Here is a 26,716-nt window from a genome sequence, read left to right as displayed (position 1 = left end):
CTCCTTTGTTCCACTCCCCCCCCTCTCAGACTTCTAAGTCCTCTGCAGGCTCCTTTAACCCCCCCCCCCCCCCGCATGTCCCCCTACATGCTCCTCTTCCCCTCTCCCTAGACCCCCAGATTCCGCTCCAGGCTCCTCTGCCCCACTCCCCAGAGCCCAATATCCGACCTGTACCCAATCGTCCCCTGGCCCCTCACCCCTCCGCATTGATGTACAGTATATGTATTTATGTATGATAGATGTGTATGTGACTGGTGTATGTATGGTAGATGTGTATATGTATGATGATAGATGTATGATACATCTACACATCATACACCCATATATCATACGCATACAAATCTATCATACATACACACATTTATCATTCAAACATACATCTATCATACACACATCCATCATACATACATCTATCATACAAACACACATCCGTCATACATACATACATCATACATACACACACATACATCATACATACATCTATCTATCATACATACACACATCTGTCATACATACATACATAAATACATCATACATACACACATTCTATAATACATACACACATCCCCAACCTCTCACCCTCCTGGAGATCAGCACCATGGCCTGCCACTCACCAGGTGCCGGGGATGCAGCGAGGCAGAGGAGATTATACGGCTGGTGACTGTAGGGGATGGAGTGGAGCAGAGGCTGCTGCTTTTTCTGCAGATGCTGTGGATGTAGCGGCGGTCGCAGACAGGGACTTGTCAGGCGCTTGGAGCAGATGTGCTTACCTGCGTGGGGCATGTCTGCTCCCAGCAGCCCTCTGCTCTTAAGGGGGCAGTGTCCCTGCCCAATCTTACTGCACTAACGGCCGGCCCAGAGTGAGGCTCCTGCAGGGGGAAAAGCGGCCAGAGCTTGCCCTTAGCTTTTTTTTAAATTATTATTATTTATTTATTTTTAAGGGCCCAGCATTAAAATAAATAAGTGTGCTGACAGCAACAGGCCTCCCCTTCAGACCTGCAGCTGTAGTATTACACAAACCTATCAAGCATACATACAGGCACATCAATCATACATGCATACATACTGACACATCAATCATACATGCATACATACAGACACATCAATCATCCATGCGTACATAGACACATCTATCATAAATGCATACATACAGACACATCTATCATACATGTGTAAATACAGACACATCAATCATACATGCATATATACTGACACATCAATCATACACGCATACATACAGACAATTCAATCACACATGCATACAGACACATCAATCATACATGCATACATACAGACACATCAATCATACATGCATACATACTGACAGATCAATCATACATGCATACATACAGACACATCTATCATACATGCATACATAGAGACACATCTATCATACATGCATACATACTGACACAATCATACATGCATACATACTGACACATTCATCATACATGCATACATACAGACACATCTATCATGCATGCATACATACAGACACATGATCTATCATATACACATACACACCCATCCTCGGTATCTTCACCCCACAGTTCACTCACCCGGCTCCTGGGGATCACTGCCGCGGCTTGCTGCTTACCGGGTGCCAGGGAAGTAGCGGGGGCGGCGCCAGGGGAGATCACGGTCCAGGTAACCGCAGAGGATGTATGAGGCGCCGGGTTGCTGCTTCCGTTTACAGTGTAATGTGGCAGGGTTGATCGCAGGGACTTGCTTGGAGCCGATGTGCTTGCCTGCGCGCGGCATGTAATCTCCCAGCAGTCCCTGCAACTATCTATGGGGTATCATAGAGGCAGGGTGGCCGAAGCCGCACACATTAAAAATACATACTTTAAAGCAGGCATATGACCCGATGGTCAGTCCGGCCCTGCTGCGCTCATTTTCTAAAGGACACGGTCCGGCATGAAGGAACTTGCTGGCAGCCACGCCCCCTTCCAGCCCAGGCCCGCACAGTGCCGACCTGTCAGCAGTTAGTGTAGTTGCAGGGGGGCCCCGCGGGCCCCCCTGGCTGTCGGGCCCGGTCGCCATGGCGACCTCTGCGACCTCTATAGCTACGCCACTGACTGATGTATATATACACCTATTCATATTTCCCACAGAGTTGTGATTGGCTGGAATAATCTGGCCAATCACAGCTCTTTGCGGGAAATATGAATAGGTGTATATATACGGCAGTGCAGGGACCATAGAAGAGCTGCTGGACGCATCTATACATTATACAGGAGGATCTCAAAGGGGCGATCTGTCAATTAATACAGGTACTACTATTCCCATCATGGAACAGTGTGTTCCATGCTGTGAGTAGTAGTACTACCAATTTTTTTTTTTAAATAGTTAAACACACACACACACACACACACACACACACACACACTGCATTTTTATTATTGTCGGCTACATTTTTAGGTCCCTGCCCGCTTACATAAATTGATCCCTGTTTAACCCCTTAAGGACAATGGACGTACTCCTACGCCCCCGTTTCCGAGTCCTTAAGGACCGAGGACGTAGGAGTACGTCCTGTCCTTTCCCGGCCCCCCGCCGCTAGCCGGAGGGGAGCCGGCGTCCGATGCCTGCTGAAATCGTTCAGCAGGCATCGCGGCATATCGCCCAGGGGGGTCATTATGTCCCCCCATGTCGGCGATTGCCGCAGATCGCTGGACAATTCAGTCCAGCGATCTGCGGCGATTCCGGGTCAATCGGGTCTCCAGTGACCCGGTGACCCGGAATTACTGGCTGATCGGGGCCGTTGGTGCCACCTCACGATCGCCCTGATTCGTCGGCCGGATTACCGGCCGACCAATCAGGGCGCCTGCTGCGGGTGTCACTCCCGCACCCGCTCCGCCCCTCTTCCGGAGGACGTGAGCGGGTGCGGGACGTGCACCCCTGGTGCTGGGGACCCCGATCCCCGGCGTTAATGTTGGGATCGGGGCCCCAGGAGCGACGACGGCGGCGCCGGCGGGACTGACCTGTGCGGCGATCAAGCAGCAGCAGGAGGTGAGTGACAGCCTCCTGCTGTTGCTTAGCAACAGCTCCCAGCATGCAAAAAGGGCATGCTGGGAGCTGTAGTTATGCAACAGGAGGAGGCAGACCACCACAACTCCCAGCATGCACTTATGGGCATGCTGGGACTTATGGTTTTGCAACAGCTGGAGGCACATTCTTTCTATGGAAAAGTGTACCTTCAGCTGTTGTGTAACTACAACTCCCAGCTTGCACAAACAGCTTAAGTGCATGCTGGGAGTTGTAGTGGTGCATCTGCTGGTTGCATAACTACAACTCCCAGCATGCCCGTTGGCTGTCGGTGACTGCTGAGAGTTGTAGTTTTGCAACAGCTGAAGGCACACTGAGTTAAGTAGCAAACCAGTGTGTCTCCAGCTGTTGCATAACTACAATCCCCAGCATCCCCAGCCAAAGTAGTATGCCTCCCGCTGTTGCATAACTACAACACCCAGCATGCCCTTCCGCTGTCCGTACATGCTGGGGGTTGTAGCTTTTGCAACAGCTGAAGGCAGACTGGTTGCAAAACACCAAGTTTGTTGCCAAACTCGGTGTTTCACAACCTGTGTGTCTCCAGCTGTTGCAAAACTACAACACCCAGCATGCACTGATAGACCGTACATGCTGGGAGTTGTAGTTTTGCAACAGCTGGATGTTCCCCCCCCCCCCCCCCCCCCCAATGTGAATGTACAGGGTACACTCACATGGGTGGAGGATTACAGTAAGTATCCGGCTGCAAGTTTGAGCTGCAGCAAATTTTCTGCTGCAGCTCAAGCTGCCAGCGAGAAACTACTGTGAACCCCCCGCCCATGTGACTGTACCCTAAAAACACTACACTACACTAACACAAAATAAAATAAAAAGTAAAAAAACACTACATATACACATACCCCTACAATAAAAATGAAAAACGTCTGGTACGCCACCGTTTCCAAAACGGAGCCTCCAGCTGTTGCAAAACTACAACTCCCAGCATGCACTTATAGACCCTACATGCTGGGAGTTGTAGTTTTGCAAAAGCTGGATGTTCCCCCCCCAATGTGAACGTACAGGGTACACCCACATGGGCGGAGGATTACAGTAAGTATCCGGCTGCAAGTTTGAGCTGAGGCAAATTTTCTGCCGCTGCTCAAACTGCCAGCGAGAAACTACTGTGAACCCCCCGCCCGTGCGACTGTACCCTAAAAACACTACACTACACTAACACAAAATAAAATAAAAAGTAAAAAACACTACATATACACATACCCCTACACAGCCCCCCTCCCCTCCCCAATAAAAATGAAAAACGTCTGGTACGCCACTGTTTCCAAAACAGAGCCTCCAGCTGTTGCAAAACAACAACTCTCAGTATTGCCGGATAGCCACTGACTGTCCAGGCATGCTGGGACTTTTACAACAGCTGGAGGCACCCTATTTGGGAATCACTGGCGTAGAATACCCCTATGTACACCCCTATGCAAGTCCCTAATTCAGGCCTCAAATGCGCATGGCGCTCTCACTTTGGAGCCCTGTCGTATTTCAAGGCAACAGTTTAGGGTCACATATGGGGTATCGCCGTACTCGGGAAAAATTGTGTTACAAATTATGGGGGGTATTTTCTGCTATTACCCTTTTTAAAAATCAAAATTTTTTGGGAAACCAACATTTTAGGTAAATTTTTTTTTTTTTTTTTTTTTACATATGCAAAAGTTGTGAATCACCTGTGGGGTATTAAGGTTCACATTACCCCTTGTTACGTTCCCCGAGGGGTCTAGTTTCCAAAATGGTATGCCATGTGTTTTTTTTTTGCTGTTCTGGCACCATAGGGGCTTCCTAAATGCGGCATGCCCCCAGAGCAAAATTTGCTTTCAAAAAGCCAAATGTGACTCCTTCTCTTCCGAGACCTGTAGTGCGCCAGCAGAGCACTTCTCACCCCCATATGGGGTGTTTTCTGAATCGGGAGAAATTGGGCTTCAAATTTTGGGGGGTATTTTCTGCTATTACCCTTTTTAAAAATGTAAAAATTTTGGGAAACCAAGCATTTTAGGTAAAAAAAAATTTTTTTTTAACATATGCAAAAGTCGTGAAACACCTGTAGGGTATTAAGGTTCACTTTACCCCTTTTTACGTTCCCCGAGGGGTCTGGTTTCCAAAATGGTATGCCATGTGGTTTTTTTTTGCGGTTCTGGCACCATAAGGCCTTCCTAAATGCGGCATGCCCCCAGAGCAAAATTTGCTTTCAAAAAGCCAAATGTGACTCCTTCTCTTCTGAGACCTGTAGTGCGCCAGAAGAGCACTTTTCACCCCCATATGGGGTGTTTTCTGAATCGGGAGAAATTGGGCTTCAAATTTTGGGGGGTATTTTCTGCTATTATCCTTTTTAAAAATGTAACATTTTTGGGAAACCAAGCATTTTAGGTAAAACATTTTTTTTTTTTTTTACATATGCAAAAGTCGTGAAACACCTGTGGGGTATTAAGGCTCACTTTACCCCTTGTTACGTTCCCTGAGGGGTCTAGTTTCCAAAATGGTATGCCATGTGTTTTTTTTTTGCTGTCCTGGCACCATAGGGGCTTCCTAAAGGTGACATGCCCCCCAAAAACCATTTGACGCTTCTTCCCTTCTGAGCCCTCTACTGCGCCCGCCGAACAATTAACATAGACATATGAGGTATGTGCTTACTCGAGAGAAATTGGGTTTCAAATACAAGTAAAAATTTTCTCCTTTTTACCCCTTGCAAAAATTCAAAAATTGGGTCTACAAGAACATGCGAGTGTAAAAAATGAAGATTGTGAATTTTCTCCTTCACTTTTCTGCTATTCCTGTGAAACACCTAAAGGGTTAATACACTTATTGAATGTCATTTTGAATACTTTGGGGGGTGTAGTTTTTATAATGGGGTCATTTATGGGGTATTTCTAAAAAGAAGACCCTTCAAATCCACTTCAAACCTGAACTGGTCCATGAAAAATTTTCTATGGGAGGAAAACGCCACAATTTCTGTGCAAAAAATGCCAAACTAGGTTTTGTAGGGCGTTTTGGAAAACCAGCCTCTGAGCCCAAAATTGCTGAAAAACGTCAAAAGGATTTTAAAAAACGCCAAACTAAAAAACGCCAGGTGGATCTGGCATTTTGCATTTTACTACTGACTTCCAGCCAACATCTGAACACTGAAAAAAAGCTGTGCAGGAAAATTGGCGTTTTTTACAGTGTTTTTGCAAAAAAAAAATCCTCAGTGGAATTCCAGCCAAAGGCTAGTTTAAGTAGTTTGGAGTAAGGTGAGGAGGAGCTGGGATGAAGAGAATGGGGGGAGATTTATTATTGTTGTCTTTGGAGAGTGAGTTTTCAAGTCATTTTTTCCTTTGGTTTTGCTAATGTGCAACACATCTATCATACTAACTAGAGATGAGCGAACTTACAGTAAATTCGATTCGTCACAAACTTCTCGGCTCGGCAGTTGATGACTTATCCTGCATAAATTAGTTCAGCTTTCTGGTGCTCCCGTGGGCTGAAAAAGGTGGATACATTCCTAGGAGACTCTTTCCTAGGACTGTATCCACCTTCTCCAGCCCACGGGAACACCTGAAAGCTGAACTAATTTATGCAGGATAAGTCATCAACTGCCGAGCCGAGAAGTTGGTGACGAATCGAATTTACTGTAAGTTCGCTCATCTCTAATACTAACAAAAGGGAGTTGATAAATTCGGTGCACATAAGCAAAAAACAAATCACTTCAGAATCCTCTTCTCCTGTGACTTTTCTGCTCAAAAAGTCCCATTCCCATTTTTTAGTTTGGACCTGTTCTTTTGTGTACGATATTTTTATGGGATAGAAATGTTCTGTATGCACTACTTTCCTGTACCACAATTTTTTTTGTACTGTGGTTCTTTCCCATAGTAGTACAGTGGTCCCTCAACATACGATGGTAATCCATTCCAAATGGACCATCGTTTGTTGAAATCATCGTATGTTGAGGGATCCGTGCAATGTAAAGTATAGGACAGTGGTCTACAACCTGCGGAACTCCAGATGTTGCAAAACTACAACACCCAGCATGCTGGGGTTTGTAGTTTTACAACATCTGGAGGTCCGCAGGTTGAAGACCACTGGTATTGGAAGTTGTACTCAACTGTCCCTGCCGCTCCGGACCGTCACTGCTCGTCACCGCTGCCCTGGATGTCGCCTTACATTGCTGTCGCCGTGTCCCCATGGTGTCCCCGACGCTCCGGCAAGGCCTCTGCTTCCCCAGCATCCTCGCTCTCTGTCGCCGCCATTACGTCGCTACGCACACCACTCCTATTGGATGACGGGACGGCGTGCGCAGCAACGTGATGACGACGATGGTGAGAGCCGCGATGCAGGGGATCCCGAAGAGGACGCGCCGGAGACCCGAGGACACGTAAGTGATCGTCAGCGGACCACACGGGGCGCCATAAACGGCTATCTGGCAGTAGCTGAAGCAGTCAGCGCTGCCAGATAGCCGTTTATGCGATGGCCCTGACATACAAAAGCAACGTATGTTGATGCTGCCAACATGCGATGGCCTCTGAGAGGCCATCATATGTTGAAATGATCGTATGTCGGGGCCATCGTAGGTCGAAGGGTCACTGTATATTAGTTATATATTGTGCGGCATACTTTAATTCAAAAGCACATACCACATATGCTACATTTGTGGCATAATTGTAAACCTACCCTTAGCCATCCATCAGTCACCTGGTTTTGGCACCCAGATGGAGGTGGCACAGTTCACACAGATGTCCTATCCAGACTGCGCAGCCCTAGTAGAGTCCGCTGCTCCACATGAGTTCACCTGAGAGCAGCCTCCCGCCCATAAACCGCAGCACAGGAGCCCGCCGGGTGACGTCACGTGACTGACAGCGGCAGTGCCCTCAGAAGCCCGGCTCGGAGCTCGTCCGTGGAGTCCTCTGTCTGTGCCTCATACCGGCGGTAGCAGCCGCAGCTCCTCTGAAGACGCACTACACGTCTAGCCCGCGGCGGTACCTGCTCTCTCCTCGCTGCGCTTTTAGGGGTAAGAAAAAGTTTTGTTTTTATATTCTTTTTCAACTTTAAATTGATGTTGAGTATTGGAAGCAGCGCTCCCTGCTCCGTGCCGAGCCAGCACCATATCTGGGCAAAATATTCGTTTGTCACTTCTGGGGGGACTGTTCCCTCTATAAATAGCAGAAGACAGCGATCCATAGGGATGGAGACAATGCACACTTGTCCCGGGCTGCCGGAGACTTGTCCCTGCTCTCATCACTAGTCCTAGCACTGCTGCCTGGGCAGCTTCAAGAAACTGGCATTCTGCATCACACTGGCACCTGAGAAGGGCATGATGTCTTATGCCATCACATAAAAGAGATGGCCCTTCAGTTATTGATCAGACACTACAATGGTGCAAATACATTGATGAGTGATAGCAATGTGTGATACTACCCTATAGCAATGTATGATACTACCCTATAGCAATGTATGATACTACACTATAGCAATGTATGATACTACACTATAGCAATGTATGATACTACACTATAGCAATGTATGATACTACACTATAGCAATGTATGATACTACACTATAGCAATGTATGATACTACACTATAGCAATGTATGATACTACACTATAGCAATGTATGATACTACACTATAGCAATGTATGATACTACACTATAGCAATGTATGATACTACACTATAGCAATGTATGATACTACACTATAGCAATGTATGATACTACACTATAGCAATGTATGATACTACACTATAGCAATGTGTGATACTACCCTATAGCAATGTATGATACTACACTATAGCAATGTGTGATACTACACTATAGCAATGTGTGATACTACCCTATAGCAATGTATGATACTACACTATAGCAATGTGTGATACTACACTATAGCAATGTATGATACTACACTATAGCAATGTGTGATACTACACTATAGCAATGTATGATACTACATTACAGCAATGTATGATACTACACTATAGCAATGTATGATACTACACTATAGCAATGTGTGATACTACACTATAGCAATGTGTGATACTACACTAAAGCAATGTGTGATACTACCCTATAGCAATGTGTGATACTACACTATAGCAATGTATGATACTACATTACAGCAATGTATGATACTACACTATAGCAATGTATGATACTACACTATAGCAATGTGTGATACTACACTATAGCAATGTATGATACTACATTACAGCAATGTATGATACTACACTATAGCAATGTGTGATACTACCCTATAGCAATGTGTGATACTACACTATAGCAATGTATGATACTACATTACAGCAATGTATGATACTACACTATAGCAATGTGTGATACTACCCTACAGCAATGTATGATACTACACTATAGCAATGTGTGATACTACCCTATAGCAATGTATGATACTACACTATAGCAATGTATGATACTACACTATAGCAATGTATGATACTACACTATAGCAATGTATGATACTACACTATAGCAATGTATGATACTACACTATAGCAATGTATGATACTACACTATAGCAATGTATGATACTACACTATAGCAATGTATGATACTACACTATAGCAATGTATGATACTACACTATAGCAATGTATGATACTACACTATAGCAATGTATGATACTACACTATAGCAATGTGTGATACTACCCTATAGCAATGTATGATACTACACTATAGCAATGTATGATACTACACTATAGCAATGTATGATACTACACTATAGCAATGTATGATACTACACTATAGCAATGTATGATACTACACTATAGCAATGTATGATACTACACTATAGCAATGTGTGATACTACACTATAGCAATGTATGATACTACATTACAGCAATGTATGATACTACACTATAGCAATGTATGATACTACACTATAGCAATGTGTGATACTACACTATAGCAATGTGTGATACTACACTAAAGCAATGTGTGATACTACCCTATAGCAATGTGTGATACTACACTATAGCAATGTATGATACTACATTACAGCAATGTATGATACTACACTATAGCAATGTATGATACTACACTATAGCAATGTGTGATACTACACTATAGCAATGTATGATACTACATTACAGCAATGTATGATACTACACTATAGCAATGTGTGATACTACCCTATAGCAATGTGTGATACTACACTATAGCAATGTATGATACTACATTACAGCAATGTATGATACTACACTATAGCAATGTGTGATACTACCCTACAGCAATGTATGATACTACACTATAGCAATGTGTGATACTACCCTATAGCAATGTATGATACTACACTATAGCAATGTATGATACTACACTATAGCAATGTATGATACTACACTATAGCAATGTATGATACTACACTATAGCAATGTATGATACTACACTATAGCAATGTATGATACTACACTATAGCAATGTATGATACTACACTATAGCAATGTATGATACTACACTATAGCAATGTATGATACTACACTATAGCAATGTATGATACTACACTATAGCAATGTATGATACTACACTATAGCAATGTGTGATACTACCCTATAGCAATGTATGATACTACACTATAGCAATGTATGATACTACACTATAGCAATGTATGATACTACACTATAGCAATGTATGATACTACACTATAGCAATGTATGATACTACACTATAGCAATGTATGATACTACACTATAGCAATGTATGATACTACACTATAGCAATGTATGATACTACACTATAGCAATGTATGATACTACACTATAGCAATGTATGATACTACACTATAGCAATGTATGATACTACACTATAGCAATGTATGATACTACACTATAGCAATGTATGATACTACACTATAGCAATGTATGATACTACACTATAGCAATGTATGATACTACACTATAGCAATGTATGATACTACACTATAGCAATGTATGATACTACACTATAGCAATGTATGATACTACACTATAGCAATGTATGATACTACACTATAGCAATGTATGATACTACACTATAGCAATGTATGATACTACACTATAGCAATGTATGATACTACACTATAGCAATGTATGATACTACACTATAGCAATGTATGATACTACACTATAGCAATGTATGATACTACACTATAGCAATGTATGATACTACACTATAGCACTGTATGATACTACACTATAGCAATGTATGATACTACACTATAGCAATGTATGATACTACACTACAGCAATGTATGATACTACACTACAGCAATGTATGATACTACACTATAGCAATGTATGATACTACACTATAGCACTGTATGATACTACACTATAGCAATGTATGATACTACACTACAGCAATGTATGATACTACACTATAGCAATGTATGATACTACACTATAGCAATGTATGATACTACACTATAGCACTGTATGATACTACACTATAGCAATGTATGATACTACACTATAGCAATGTATGATACTACACTATAGCAATGTATGATACTACACTATAGCAATGTATGATACTACACTATAGCAATGTATGATACTACACTATAGCAATGTATGATACTACACTATAGCAATGTATGATACTACACTATAGCAATGTGTGATACTACACTATAGCAATGTATGATACTACACTATAGCAATGAGTGATACTACACTATAGCAAGGAGTGATACTACAGGGTGGGCCATTTCTATGGATACACCTTAATAAAATGGGAATGGTTGGTGATATTAACTTCCTGTTTGTGGCACATTAGTATATGTGAGGGGGGAAACTTTTCAAGACGGTGGTGACCATGGTGGCCATTTTGAAGTCGGACATTTTGAATCTAACTTTTGTTTTTTCAATAGGAAGAGGGTCATGTGACACATCAATCTTATTGGGAATTTCACAAGAAACACAATGATGTGCTTGATTTTAACGTAACTTTATTCTTTCATGAGTTATTTACAACTTTCTGACCACTTATAAAATGTGTTCAATGTGCTGCCCATTGTGTTGGGTTTTCAATGCAACCCTCTTCTCCCACTCTTCACACACTGATAGCAACACCGCAGGAGAAATGCGAGCACAGGCTTCCAGTATCCATAGTTTCAGGTGCTGCACATCTCGCATCTTCACAGCATAGACAATTGCCTTCAGATGACCCCAAAGATAAAAGTCTAAGGGGGTCAGATCGGGAGACCTTGGGGGCCATTCAACTGGCCCACGACGACCAATCCACTTTCCAGGAAACTGTTCATCTAGGAATGCTCGGACCTGACACCCATAATGGCCCTCATTTACTTAGAAAATCGGGTTGTAAGTCTATGTTGCTTTCTTACCCGACTGCTTTTTTCCCCTGGTATTTATTATTATGTCGCATCCTGTTTGTCGCACGTGGGGTTTTTTGGTTTTGGTTTCCAACTCCTCTGAGTTGTCGGGAAAAAATCCACAACAATTCAACAAATTCGGGTTGGAAAGCTTTATAAATACGTGGGAAAGCTCAGAAATGTCGGGTTACGCCCCTTTTTCGGGGTTGGGAGAATCCAAATCGGGTCCGTCAAGAAAAAATGTTGCATCGTGTCGCAGACTGGCGCACGATGTCTGAGACATGTCGCAGACAAAGATGCGACAAAAAAAAAACGAAAAAACAAGTCGGGTTTAGAATAGTAAATGAGGGCCAATGTGGTGGTGCACCATCTTGCTGGAAAAACTCAGGGAACTTGCCACCTTCAGTGCATAAAAAGGGAAACTCATCATCATGTAGCAATTTTGCATATCCAGTGGCCTACATGATGATGTGTTTCCCTCTTTATCCACTGAAGCTGGCACGTTCCCCGAGTTTTTCCAGCAAGATGGTGCACCACCACATTATGGGTGTCAGGTCCGAGCATTCCTAGATGAACAGTTTCCTGGAAAGTGGATTGGTCGTCGTGGACCAGTTGAATGCCCCCAAGGTCATTATAGCAAGGAGTGATACAGTGGGGATCAAAAGTTTGGGCACCCCAATTAAAAAATTTGGTATTAATGTGCATAAAGAAGTCAAGGAAAGATGGAAACATCTCCAAAAGGCATCAAATTGCAGATTAGACATTCTTATAATATGTCAACAAAAGTTAGATTTTATTTCCATCATGTACACTTTCAAATTAACAGAAAACAAAACAATGGCGTCTGCAAAAGTTTGGGCACCCTGCAGAGTTAATATCTTGAACTGCCCCCTTTGGCATGTGTCACAGCTTGTAAACTCTTTTTTCTAGCCAGCCAAGAGTCTTTCAATTCTTGTTTTAGGTATATTTGCCCATTCTTCCTTACCAAAGTCTTCCAGTTCTTTGAGATTTCTGGGCTGTCTGTCATGCACTGCTCTTTTAAGGTCTATCCATAGATTTTCAATTATGTTGAGGTCAGGAGATTGTGAAGGCCATGGCAAAACCTTCAGTTTACGCCTCTTGATGTAATCACCCTGTGGATTTCGAGGTGTGTTTAGGATCATTATCCATTTGTAGAAGCCATCCTCTCTTTAACTTCAGCTTTTTCACAGATGGTATCAAGTTAGCATCCAAAATTTGCTGAAATTTTATTGAATGCATTTTTTCTTCTACTCGTGAGATGTTCCCTGTGCCACTGGCTACAATTCAACCCCAAAGCATGATTGATCCACCCCATGCTTAACAGTTGGACAGAGGTTCTTTTCATTAAATTCTGTTCCCCTTCTTCTCCAAAACGTACCTTTGCTAATTCCGGCCAAAAAGTTAAATTTTAACCTCATCGGTCCACAGATCTTGTTTCCAAAATGCATCAGGCTTGTCTATATGTTCATTTGCAAAGTTCAAATGCTGATTTTTGTGGTGAGGACAAAGAAGAGGTTTTCTTCTGATGACTCTTCCATGAAGACCATATTTGTACAAGTATTTCTTTATAGTGGAATAGTGTTCCACAATTCCAGTGTCTGCCAGATCTTTCTGGAGGGATTGTCCAGTCAAACGTGGGTTTTGAATTGTTTTTCTCACAATCCTGCAAGCTGTTCTGTCTGATATTTTTCTTGGTCTTCCAGATCTTGCAAAGGGGGCAGTGCATGCTATAAATTCTGCAGGGTACCCAAACTTTTGCAGATGCCATTTTTTAGTTTTCTGTTATTTTGAAAGTGTAAATGATGGAAATAAAATCTAACTTTTGTTGACATATTATAAGAATCATACAAAAAGAACCAAAAAGTGACTGAAATGCTGCTTGGAAAAATATATATCTTTATTGAATCACATTAAAATACAATGGAATGGGACCATAATAACACTGGAATAAAATAAGACCTCAAAGTACAGGCCGAACAACAATGCAGAGAGCATGCACTATACACTAGATGTGGGAACAACTCTGTTGGAGTTAAATTCTATGCACCTACACCTGAAGTAATGTTGTCCCCTGTAGAGACACTGGGAACCTCAGCCGGATAATGTTCCTACCTGGGGAGAATCTTTCCCAGCAAATAAATAACCAACAAGTTAAAGTGCCATGGCTACCAACTATGACAAAGTGTCATGACGTGCATAAGGTGCTTTTTTGGGCTTACCCATGTTTAAAGTGCTGCTCTCCGCTCCCCAACGCCGTTTCACTTCCTTTCTCAAGGGGCCGCTGCTTGAGAAAGGAAGCGGCAGGGACCGAAATTCCCACGGGCGTACAGGTATGCCCTTGGTCCTTAAGTACCAGGGAGCAAAGGCGTACCTGTACGCCCTTGGTCCTTAAGGGGTTAACATACAATGGTCTTTTCTGGACCATTGTAACTTGAAACCATACTTAAAGGAGTACTCCGCTGCTAGGCATCTTATCCCCTGTCCCTCATCGCGGGTATCCCACCGCTGGGACCCCTGCAATCTCCACGCACCACCCGGCGTTCTGAACGAATGCCAGGTTCCGGCGGCAGTGGTCGTGACATCATGCCACGCCCCCTAGTGACGTCAAACCAGCTGGAGGGGGCGTGGTGGGATGTCATGACCACTGCCGCCGAAACCTGGCGTTCGTTCAGAATGCCAGGTGATGCATGGAGATTGCGGGAGGTCCTTTAGATAGGGGATAAGTTGCCTAGCAGCGGAGTACCCCTTTAACATACTCACATGCTACAGATAGTCCAGATCTGTGAAACGTGTCAATGGCTAGAAGAAGAGATCAATCTGAATGGACTATTTACTGGTAAAACTCCTTTATTACTGAAGTGCATGCACTGACTTGCAGTCTGGTAGCGCCTCCCTACAGTACAGGGAGGTACTACATGTTCTGTACTATTTACCTGTGCCAGGGTTAGGTGCTCCTTGGGAGACCAGGTGAAGGCGGCTCCATTTTACTTGTATAGGGACACTGGAAGATTCATCAAAACCTGTCCAGAGGAAAAGTTGCTGAGTTGCCCATAGCAACCAATCAGATTGCTTCTTTCATTTCTCAAAAGGCCTGTGAAAAATGAAAGAAGCGATCTGATTGGTTGCTATGGGCAACTCAGCAACTTTTCCTCTGGACAGGTTTTGATAACTCTCCCCCACTGTGTTTATGGTACAGGACCTAGAAGAAGCTCCTGTTCTCTACATACAGTAATTTACAGCTTCCAGCAGCTCTTTATTACTTTTATTTCTAAGCACTCGCTTTATTTATTTATTCTCTTATTTTCTTTAATCCTCCCTTTTTCTTAATTTTTGGATGACATATTGGGGCTTCAGAACCAATTACCAGGTTTCCATAAAGTTATGCTCTCAGGATACAATGGTTTAAACATACAATGGTCGTCCTGGAACCCATTAAAATTGTAACTTGAGGGAGCACTGTATTAAAGAAAAAAGAATAACAGGAGGTAAAATAACCATATATTTAAAGGGTCAGGTCAAGATGAGAGGTGACATATGAAACAAAACAAAAAAAAAAAAATCATGATTTAATAGGAGTTGTATATATTCTCAATATAACTGTGGAAAATGTTAGTATTATATCATACAGGAGTGTACATAAAAGGAGTGCAGTTTAGTCATTTTTATTGCTGAATAGTGTTTCCCATTATTAATGTCTGAAGTGTATGTTTATACGAAACATTGTAAATCCCCCAGACAGGATGGAAATAGTAGCTGAAAATGTGTGACCTGCATTCATTCTTATGTAAATATGACTTTGACATTGTGACAGAGAATGTACTTCTGTGTGACCTCTTGTTTGTCATGTCAATGTGACCTGCTGTCCATGGGTTGTCCTGTGTACATAGTAACATGCCTGCTGGGCAGAATACTGACATATGGAATGTAAACAGAATGGAGGAGTCTTCTGACTACACTCTTCTCATGTCACTTAGCAGGGATTACTTTTATTAGGTGAAGGAAGAGTTAGCAACATAGCTCAAAAGCCATGAGTCTAAGAACACACACAACTTTTGTTTACTATTGGAAAAAACACCAATATCCATATTTATGGCATTTTTTCTAGAATTGTTTCACAGATAGAAGTCTATAGAAAAAAAAGTCATACCTAGAGCGTGCTGCAATTTTAACAAAACATTACTAAAAGGTGAAAAAATTGGTGAAAAAAATGGGTATGACATTTCATATTTCCTATCGATAGCTAGCTAATATATAGCTTCAACGTCTTTGGCCCTAAAATTCACTATGGAGCGAGAAATGTTAATTTTTTTAATGTGTTTTATCAAAAAATTGCAGAGTGTGTTTCCAAACTTTCTGTGGCAGACCCACTATTCCTATACAAATGCCAAATTCAAGTGGTTAATTCCCAATAAATAAATACATATCCCAAAATAATTGACCTTAAAATATAGGTCTATTAGGACTTTTATGTCAGGGTCACGTGTTCTCTTTTGTATCACGCTATATATATATATATATATATATATATATATATTATTTATTTATTTATTTATTTATTTTTGCTAACTCAGGAGCCAAAACGATTTCAAAATGTGCTTACTGAAGCACTGAAGCCCTGTCAATCAGCTTATTGGTGGGAGTGGTGTGGCGGGATCTGGATCCTGCTCATCTGATATTAACCCCTTAAGGATGGACCCATTTTTTACCTCAATGACCAGGCTCTTTTTTTATTTGACATGTGTCTCTTTAAATGGTAATAACTTTAGAACCCTTTTTCTGAGCAGAGCGATTCTGAGGTAGTTTTTTCGTGACATATTGTACTTTATATAAGTGGTGCATTTTTGTTGACACATGCAACATTTGTAGTAAAAAAACCTCCAAAATATTATGAGAAACTGGAAAATTTCTGGTGTTTTTATTTTATGGTGTACACTGTGCGGTAAAAGTAATATTTATATTTATTCTGTGGGTCAGTTCGATTATGGTGATGCCCATTTTATATAGCTTTCTATGTTCTTTTTCCTTTTCTGAGCAAAATTATTTTCCTGCCATTCATTTTCCAACAGCCGTAACTTTTTAATTTTTGGTCCAACACCATTGAATAAGGGAAAAAATAGAATATTAGTCCTCAGCTCAATATCAGAAAAAAGATTAATGGGGGATGTCTGGTATCAATAATAGAGAAAAAACACAATTAGTGTATAAATGGTATTTAATAAATATTAAATAGTGCGTTCCCACAGGGCCCTACGGTAGGGCACAATTAGTTAAAAAAGAAATATAAAATACAACAAGTAGTTACACTACAGAGCGAGTGTATCTATTAGGCAAACAGCCGTATAATGATACACTGGATGATACACTGGGTGATGGTATGTTAAAGTGTTACTCTGATCAGAATAATAGTAAATTCAGTGTGCACAAAAATAAGAAAAAAAATAATAATAATAATAAAACGTTCCTCCTGGAAAGAAAAATGGTTTGATAGAAAAAATGGATGATACAAGAAAAATAAGTCCTGAAAAATAGGTCCTGAAAGTGAAAAGTAACAGTCCTGTAAATGGTGGAGTTATGACCTGTAGGATGGATCCTATAATTGGCCTAAAATAATGTCCTGCAAAAAATAATGTCCTGCAAAAAAACGTACACTGTATATGGTGATACCATATGAATTGTTTGAATAGTGGATATTGCAATCAAATCGCTGTTGCCGGTTTCTCTACTCCACAGCCTACAAATAGAAATAAAGTCACTGGCACGATTGTGCCACTCACCGCACCGCTGATGGACAGATGGATGATGAACGAATGAGCTCTAGCCGGGGCGGCGTGATGGTCGCGGGATAGACAGCCGTTCTCACCGGCGAGCTGTCCCTTGGCGTCAGGTATACTCTAGCCGGGGCGGAGTGTTGGTCGCAGAATATCCAGACGCTCTCACCGGCGAGTTAACTCTTGGCGTCTGACGTAGCAGGTCAGCTGATGGCAGGTCAGCTGACCTTGTGCGGGAGGTTAGTTGGTGCTAAATGATGTTGTATAGTAATGCTGCATGCAGATAGAGATGTTGATCCAATGGTGGAGGGTTCAACACCGGTTCAGCGGATGAATTTAAGTACCGGACCATGTAATGAATGGATAGTGGATGAAGTCTCTCCAGAGAGGAACTATCCGATGGATGCTTGTATAACCGCAGCTGTAGTGTGAACTAGACCAATAAAAGAGGCTCAATCTCAGTCACCAAACGCGTTTCGGGGTTCAGAGCAGATAAGTAATACCCCTTCCTCAGTGGTGTATGACCATATGCGGTCTCTGTTCGTTTTTATAGGCCTCCAAACAATTAGAATTATATCTAAGACCAGGTAAGGATTAGTGGCATGAACTCTGACTATCAGGTAAAAGAAAAAATCCGACATGGGTGATATGTCTAAGTGAGAGAATATACCAACATCATTTTCTATGATATATCAAGCAAGTGATTATATATATTTATATAGAACATTACACAATATATATAACATATCTGATATAATTCAAATAAGAATAAAAATGAAATAAAGATAAATATAAGTAATATAAATATAAGTAGAGTGATTCTTGAAAATTAATAATAAAATAAATGAATTAAATTAAAAGTAAATACTATTGAAAAAAGAAGAAAAAAGAAAAATATGAATACAATGTAATAGAATGAAAAAGAATAAAAAATAAATAAAAATAAAAATAATAATAATGATAAAAATAGAGATGAAAAATAATAACAAAAATAAAAATAAATGTTAATAAAAATAAAAATAAATATAAATAATAAAAAATAAAAAATAAAGAATATATAAAATATAAAAATTAAATAAAAAATAATAAAATCAAAAAATGTAAAAATGTGAATAGAAAATAAAAAATAAATAAAAATAAAATTAAAATAAAAATAAATAAATGTAAAAATAATAAAAATAAGAAAATATGGAAAATACAGAAAGAAAATGGTGAAAATAATGATAACCAGGAAAGAATCATTGGTGGACAGGGTACAATACAGGAGACTAGGGAATAGCATGTAATATTATCTGGAACATCGAATAAGATATTTCTAAAGAAAACCAAATAGTTCTAAATTGGAATTAAGGCCTTTGGGTTCAAGACTTTCAAATTCAAAGATTTTTTGGGCTTCAGCTCTAGACATACGAGTTAGGTAACTCCCTCCCCTCCAATCCTTAGAAATGGCTTGAATTCCGACAAATATGAGTCCAGTGGGGTCTCTATTGTGAACTTGGGCAAAATGACACGACAAAGGATGTTTCATGCAGCCTTTTCTAATGTTGTATATGTGCTCAGAGATCCTAACTCTAAGGGGTCTTTTTGTTCTGCCAATGTATTGTCTATTACAATTGCATTGTAACATATATAGGACACCCTTGGTGGTACAGGTGATCAAACTCGGTATTTGCCATTTGAAACCATTGGTGGTAGATGTCACCTCCAGTGTTTTCTTTCCGCCACCTAATTGAAGGCAAATTGGACATGTACCACAACGGAAGAACCCTTTGGTGGTCAGCCACGTGGATGATTTCTGAGAGGTTGGTTTTTTGACAGATGGAGCTATAGTGATACCTAGATTGGGGGCTTTAGTGTAGACTATCTGCGGTCGGGATGGCATCAAGTTCCCTATCAGTTTGTCCTGTTGGGCCAGGTGCCAATGTTTGGATATGATGTGTTCCATTCTTTTGTAATCCCTATTAAACGGTAGAATAATCCTAATAGGTTGATCATTAATTTCTGGATTATCATCGACAGTAAAAAAGGATGCCCTATCTAATTTGTTGACCTCATCTAATGCCTTATTTAACACATGTTATGGATATTCTTTCTCAAAAAATTGTGAAGTCAAAAATTTGGCTTCCTCCTGAAAATCGATATCTGATGTGCAGTTACGTTTCAGACGTCTATACTGTCCTTTTGGGACATTGATTAGCCATCTAGGTAGATGGCAACTATTGAATTTGATGTAACTATTTTTTGCCGTGGGTTTTGTATATGTTTTACAATGAAGTTTTGAATTCACTGGGAAAATTTCTATGTCCAAAAATTCTATCTTGGTTTTACTGTATTTAGAAGTAAATTTCAAGTTACGATCATTATTGTTGATGCCGAGGATGAAGTCGTCCAACTCACACTGGGTGCCCCTCCAAATTAAGATAATGTCATCTATATAACGTTGCCATAGCACCAGGCTCGCGCCGAGTATGGGGGTGATGGTGGAGTCCTCCCATGCCGCTATTAATAAATTGGCGTAACTCGGCGCGAACCTGGTGCCCATGGCAGTGCCTGTTTGCTGCAAATAATAAGTGCCATCAAAGTAAAAATAATTGTGAGTGAGTATGAATTCTATCGCAGATGTGATATATTGTGTTTGTTCTAATGGAATATCTCCTTTCTCCAAAAATTTTTTGACTGACTCTATCCCTTGTTGGTGATCTATAATAGTGTATAAAGAGCTAACATCTAATGTCGCTAAAATGTGATCAGGTGACCAAGTAAAGTGTTCAAGTAATTTGATAATCTGTGTAGTGTCCTTTAGATAATAATCAGTCTTCTGAACAAAAGGTTGCAGAAAACGGTCAACAAATTGTGAAAGATTTGATGTCAAAGAACCTATACCAGAGACAATCGGACGCCCAGGTGGATTAAAAAATTTTTTGTGAGTTTTTGGTAGACAATAAAAAATAGGTAAACGTTCAGGGGTACCCAGTATGAATTTAGACTCATCCTCGGTGATAATTCCATTTTCCAAAGCAGTATGGCATAAATTGCTTAATTGTTTGCTATAGATGGAAGTGGGGTCACTTATTAATTTTTTATATGTCTTTGCATCCTGTAACTGTCTTAAACATTCATGGTTGTAGTCAATCGTGTTCAGGACAACCACGGCCCCACCCTTATCCGCAGGGCGGATAGTTATGTCGGCCAAGGACTGTAAATCCTGAATAGCTTTCTTTTCTCTCATACTAGTATTGTATGTTTTGGGTTTAACATATTTTAAAGATCTTTGCAGCAAACAGGCACTGCCATGGGCACCAGGTTCGCGCCGAGTTACGCCAATTTATTCATGGCGGCATGGGAGGACTCCACCATCACCCCCATACTCGGCGCGAGCCTGGTGCTATGGCAACGTTATATAGATGACATTATCTTAATTTGGAGGGGCACCCAGTGTGAGTTGGACAACTTCATCCTCGGCATCAACAATAATGATCGTAACTTGAAATTTACTTCTAAATACAGTAAAACCAAGATAGAATTTTTGGACATAGAAATTTTCCCAGTGAATTCAAAACTTCATTGTAAAACATATACAAAACCCACGGCAAAAAATAGTTACATCAAATTCAATAGTTGCCATCTACCTAGATGGCTAATCAATGTCCCAAAAGGACAGTATAGACGTCTGAAACGTAACTGCACATCAGATATCGATTTTCAGGAGGAAGCCAAATTTTTGACTTCACAATTTTTAGAGAAAGAATATCCACAACATGTGTTAAATAAGGCATTAGATGAGGTCAACAAATTAGATAGGGCATCCTTTTTTACTGTCGATGATAATCCAGAAATGAATGATCAACCTATTAGGATTATTCTACCGTTTAATAGGGATTACAAAAGAATGGAACACATCATATCCAAACATTGGCACCTGGCCCAACAGGACAAACTGATAGGGAACTTGATGCCATCCCGACCACAGATAGTCTACACTAAAGCCCCCAATCTAGGTATCACTATAGCTCCATCTGTCAAAAAACCAACCTCTCAGAAATCATCCACGTGGCTGACCACCAAAGGGTTCTTCCGTTGTGGTACATGTCCAATTTGCCTTCAATTAGGTGGCGCAAAGAAAACACTGGAGGTGACATCTACCACCAATGGTTTCAAATGGCAAATACCGAGTTTGATCACCTGTACCACCAAGGGTGTCCTATATATGTTACAATGCAATTGTAATAGACAATACATTGGCAGAACAAAAAGACCCCTTAGAGTTAGGATCTCTGAGCACATATACAACATTAGAAAAGGCTGCATGAAACATCCTTTGTCGTGTCATTTTGCCCAAGTTCACAATAGAGACCCCACTGGACTCATATTTGTCGGAATTCAAGCCATTTCTAAGATTGGAGGGGAGGGAGTTACCTAACTCGTATGTCTAGAGCTGAAGCCCAAAAAATCTTTGAATTTGAAAGTCTTGAACCCAAAGGCCTTAATTCCAATTTAGAACTATTTGGTTTTCTTTAGAAATATCTTATTCGATGTTCCAGATAATATTACATGCTATTCCCTAGTCTCCTGTATTGTACCCTGTCCACCAATGATTCTTTCCTGGTTATCATTATTTTCACCATTTTCTTTCTGTATTTTCCATATTTTCTTATTTTTATTATTTTTACATTTATTTATTTATATTTTTATTTTATTTTTATTTATTTTTTATTTTCTATTCACATTTTTACATTTTTTGATTTTATTATTTTTTATTTAATTTTTATATTTTATATATTCTTTATTTTTTATTTATTATTATTTATATTTATTTTTATTTTTATTAACATTTATTTTTATTTTTGTTATTATTTTTCATCTCTATTTTTATCATTATTATTATTTTTATTTTTATTTTTATTTATTTTTTATTCTTTTTCATTCTATTACATTGTATTCATATTTTTCTTTTTTCTTCTTTTTTCAATAGTATTTACTTTTAATTTAATTCATTTATTTTATTATTAATTTTCAAGAATCACTCTACTTATATTTATATTACTTATATTTATCTTTATTTCATTTTTATTCTTATTTGAATTATATCAGATATGTTATATATATTGTGTAATGTTCTATATAAATATATATAATCACTTGCTTGATATATCATAGAAAATTATGTTGGTATATTCTCTCACTTAGACATATCACCCATGTCGGATTTTTTCTTTTACCTGATAGTCAGAGTTCATGCCACTAATCCTTACCTGGTCTTAGATATAATTCTAATTGTTTGGAGGCCTATAAAAACGAACAGAGACCGCATATGGTCATACACCACTGAGGAAGGGGTATTACTTATCTGCTCTGAACCCCGAAACGCGCTTGGTGACTGAGATTGAGCCTCTTTTATTGGTCTAGTTCACACTACAGCTGCGGTTATACAAGCATCCATCGGATAGTTCCTCTCTGGAGAGACTTCATCCACTATCCATTCATTACATGGTCCGGTACTTAAATTCATCCGCTGAACCGTGTTGAACCCTCCACCATTGGATCAACATCTCTATCTGCATGCAGCATTACTATACAACATCATTTAGCACCAACTAACCTCCCGCACAAGGTCAGCTGACCTGCCATCAGCTGACCTGCTACGTCAGACGCCAAGAGTTAACTCGCCGGTGAGAGCGGCTGGATATTCTGCGACCAACACTCCGCCCCGGCTAGAGTATACCTGACGCCAAGGGACAGCTCGCCGGTGAGAACGGCTGTCTATCCCGCGACCATCACGCCGCCCCGGCTAGAGCTCATTCGTTCATCATCCATCTGTCCATCAGCGGTGCGGTGAATGGCACAATCGTGCCAGTGACTTTATTTCTATTTGTAGGCTGTGGAGTGGAGAAACCGGCAACAGCGATTTGATTGCAATATCCACTATTCAAACAATTCATATGGTATCACCATATACAGTGTACGTTTTTTTGCAGGACATTATTTTAGGCCAATTATAGGATCCATCCTACAGGTCATAACTCCACCATTTACAGGACTGTTACTTTTCACTTTCAGGACCTATTTTTCAGGACTTATTTTTCTTGTATCATCCATTTTTTCTATCAAACCATTTTTCTTTCCAGGAGAAACGTTTTATTATTATTATTATTTTTTTTTTTTCTTATTTTTGTGCACACTGAATTTACTATTATTCTGATCAGAGTAACACTTTAACATACCATCACCCAGTGTATCATCCAGTGTATCATTATACGGCTGTTAGCCTAATAGATACACTCGCTCTGTAGTGTAACTACTTGTTGTATTTTATATTTCTTTTTTAACTAATTGTGCGCTACCGTAGGGCCCTGCGGGAACGCACTATTTAATATTTATTAAATACCATTTATACGCTAATTGTGTTTTTTCTCTATTATTGATACCAGACATCCCCCATTAATCTTTTTTCTGATATTGAGCTGAGGACTAATATTCTATTTTTTCACTTTTCTGCATCTCTCTGTGGGGGAGAGCTTTTAGTTAACCTCGCTCATTTTTCTGTGGTTGAGCTACACATATCTACATTCACCATTGAATAAGGGCTTATTTTTTGCGGATGAGCTGTACTTTTTATTGATATCATTTTTGTGATACATGCTACCTTTTGATCTTTTTTATTCCGCTATTTGTACCTAAATTGGCAAATTTTGCGCTTTATTGTTGTTTTTTTGTGCTTTCACCGTGCAGGATAATTTACATTATAGTTTTATAGTACACATCATTTTGGACGTGGCAATACCTATTATGTATATCATTTGTGTTTTTGATCTTTTTTGGTGATAATACAGGGCTTTTATTGGGAAAGAGGCATTTTTTTTTTAACTTCATACTTTTATTTAAGAACTTTTTATTTTATTTATTACACTTTTTACAGGTTATACTATGCTGCAATACATTTGTATTGCAGCACAGTATGACCCGATCAGCTGCACACTGTACAGCCTTTGTGATCCAGCCTGTGGCTGAATCTCAAAGGCTTCTGTAGCAGGCAGACAGGAGGTCATGATCTGACCTCCTGTTGCCATAGCAACCTATGGCGACCTGTGATCGTACCGCGGCGCCACCATTGCTTAACAGGGGGAGTGCGTTCCCCCTCTCAACACCATAGATCAGTGATCAGGATTGATCACGGCATCTGTGGGGTTAATGCGATCGCGGCCCCGGCAGCTGCGGCAGGACTCCAGTTGTGATTGACAGCCGGGTCCCTCCGCCGGCAGTGCAGGAGATCGCTAGGACGTATGCATATATCCCAGCGTGTGAACTTGTTGGGTGCTGGGATGTATATGCGTACCTCCTATAACGGGAAGGGGTTAATAGGCCATCAATATTAAATCATGGAAAATCCCTTTTAGGGTATGTTCACACGGTGGAATGTACTTCATTTCAATGGGTTTCTTTTTCACTGTGGAATTTGCCACCCACTGTGGAATTTGGGTGGCAGATGTTTCTGCTGTAGAAATCCTGATTCCAGCAAAAAGGATAGACTTTCCCATTCTTTCTGTGGATTCCACTCGGAAATGCATTGCTGTCTATGAAACAGTGCATTTCTGAGCTGTTCTAGCACCGGCGAGATTATTCAAATGTCCATGTTTTCAGAGTGGACATACTGCACATTTTCAGCCGTGTGGACCCGGCCTTACAGAAAAACTAGCAGCCAGTTAGTCAATGGGAATCTGCTGGAATAGACTGATAGCACTTCTGACAGTGATGACCATGGTAAGTTTATTAAAGAGAACCTGTGTCCATCCCCCAAAATTTGAGATTTTATTGTGTTTAATATCTTAGGGTACTCCGATTACTCACCTTTTTACAGTTTCTTGATATGCCCTTCTGTTCCGGAACTATGTCGTTGTATCTGACAAATCAGGGATCAGTCAGATGGGTGTGAACTTAATTTTAATAATAGGAGTGAATAGCAGGCCACAGTTATACAGTTAGGGGGGTGTGTATTAGTCACTCTCCCGACGGTATAATCCCACCCATCACCTTTCACTCTCATTATTAAAATTAAGTTCACACTAGACTGATTTTCTGAATTGCCCTGAAACCTATGTATTTCGGGAACAGAAGGGCATATCAAGGAACTGTAAAAAGGTGTTTGATCAGATAAGATATATAATTATAATGCAATATCATTTGAGGGGGGGGGGGGTTTGCCACCGATCCTCTTTAACTCTCTCCATTTCTCAGTTTTTTGTAAAATATAATAACAATATGCACTGGGGTCCTAAGTGCACCTCGAAGCCCAACTGCCAGCTCAGGTAACAACAATTCCATTCTCCTCCGATGCAACGCTGGTTCTATGTTGTATTGTGCAGCCGCAAGATTTCAGCACTGTATTCCGCCATGACACAGCAAAGGAGGAGGATGAATGTACATATGTATATTTCTGGATCTAGCAGGCTGGCCTAGTGGTGAACAGGAGGTTAAGTACACCCCCAGTGCACCAAATGCCATAATTTGCGTACTGCAATAATTTTTTTTTTACAAAAATGTAATTGATGAGTGTTAATAAAGGTACAAGAGAACTCAATGGACTACATAGGGTGA

The 26,716-nt window shown here is 40.4% G+C and overlaps 1 protein-coding gene across 8 annotated transcripts in view; it reads left to right on the top strand.

Moving 5' to 3' along the window:
* TMOD1 (tropomodulin 1) overlaps positions 1-26,716 on the top strand; it is a 151,782-nt gene that overhangs the window by 3,112 nt on the left and 121,954 nt on the right. For 3 of the 8 annotated variants that reach the window (XM_056518988.1, XM_056519044.1, XM_056518997.1), the window contains exon 1: positions 7,888-8,026. The exons of 1 other annotated variant lie outside the window; for it this stretch is intronic. The gene's annotated coding sequence lies outside the window, so the exon portion shown is untranslated. Of the gene's footprint in view, positions 1-7,887; positions 8,027-15,175; positions 15,193-15,485; positions 15,585-15,617; positions 15,842-26,716 lie in introns of those variants that run through there. 4 more of the 8 variants (XM_056519003.1, XM_056519034.1, XM_056519017.1 and 1 more) reach the window with 4 other exon arrangements.

The sequence above is a fragment of the Hyla sarda genome, chromosome 1 (genome assembly GCF_029499605.1).
Source record: "Hyla sarda isolate aHylSar1 chromosome 1, aHylSar1.hap1, whole genome shotgun sequence".
NCBI lineage: Eukaryota > Metazoa > Chordata > Amphibia > Anura > Hylidae > Hyla > Hyla sarda.
Note: the sequence above shows the minus strand (reverse complement) of the source record. Positions and strands in the feature narration are given on the sequence as shown.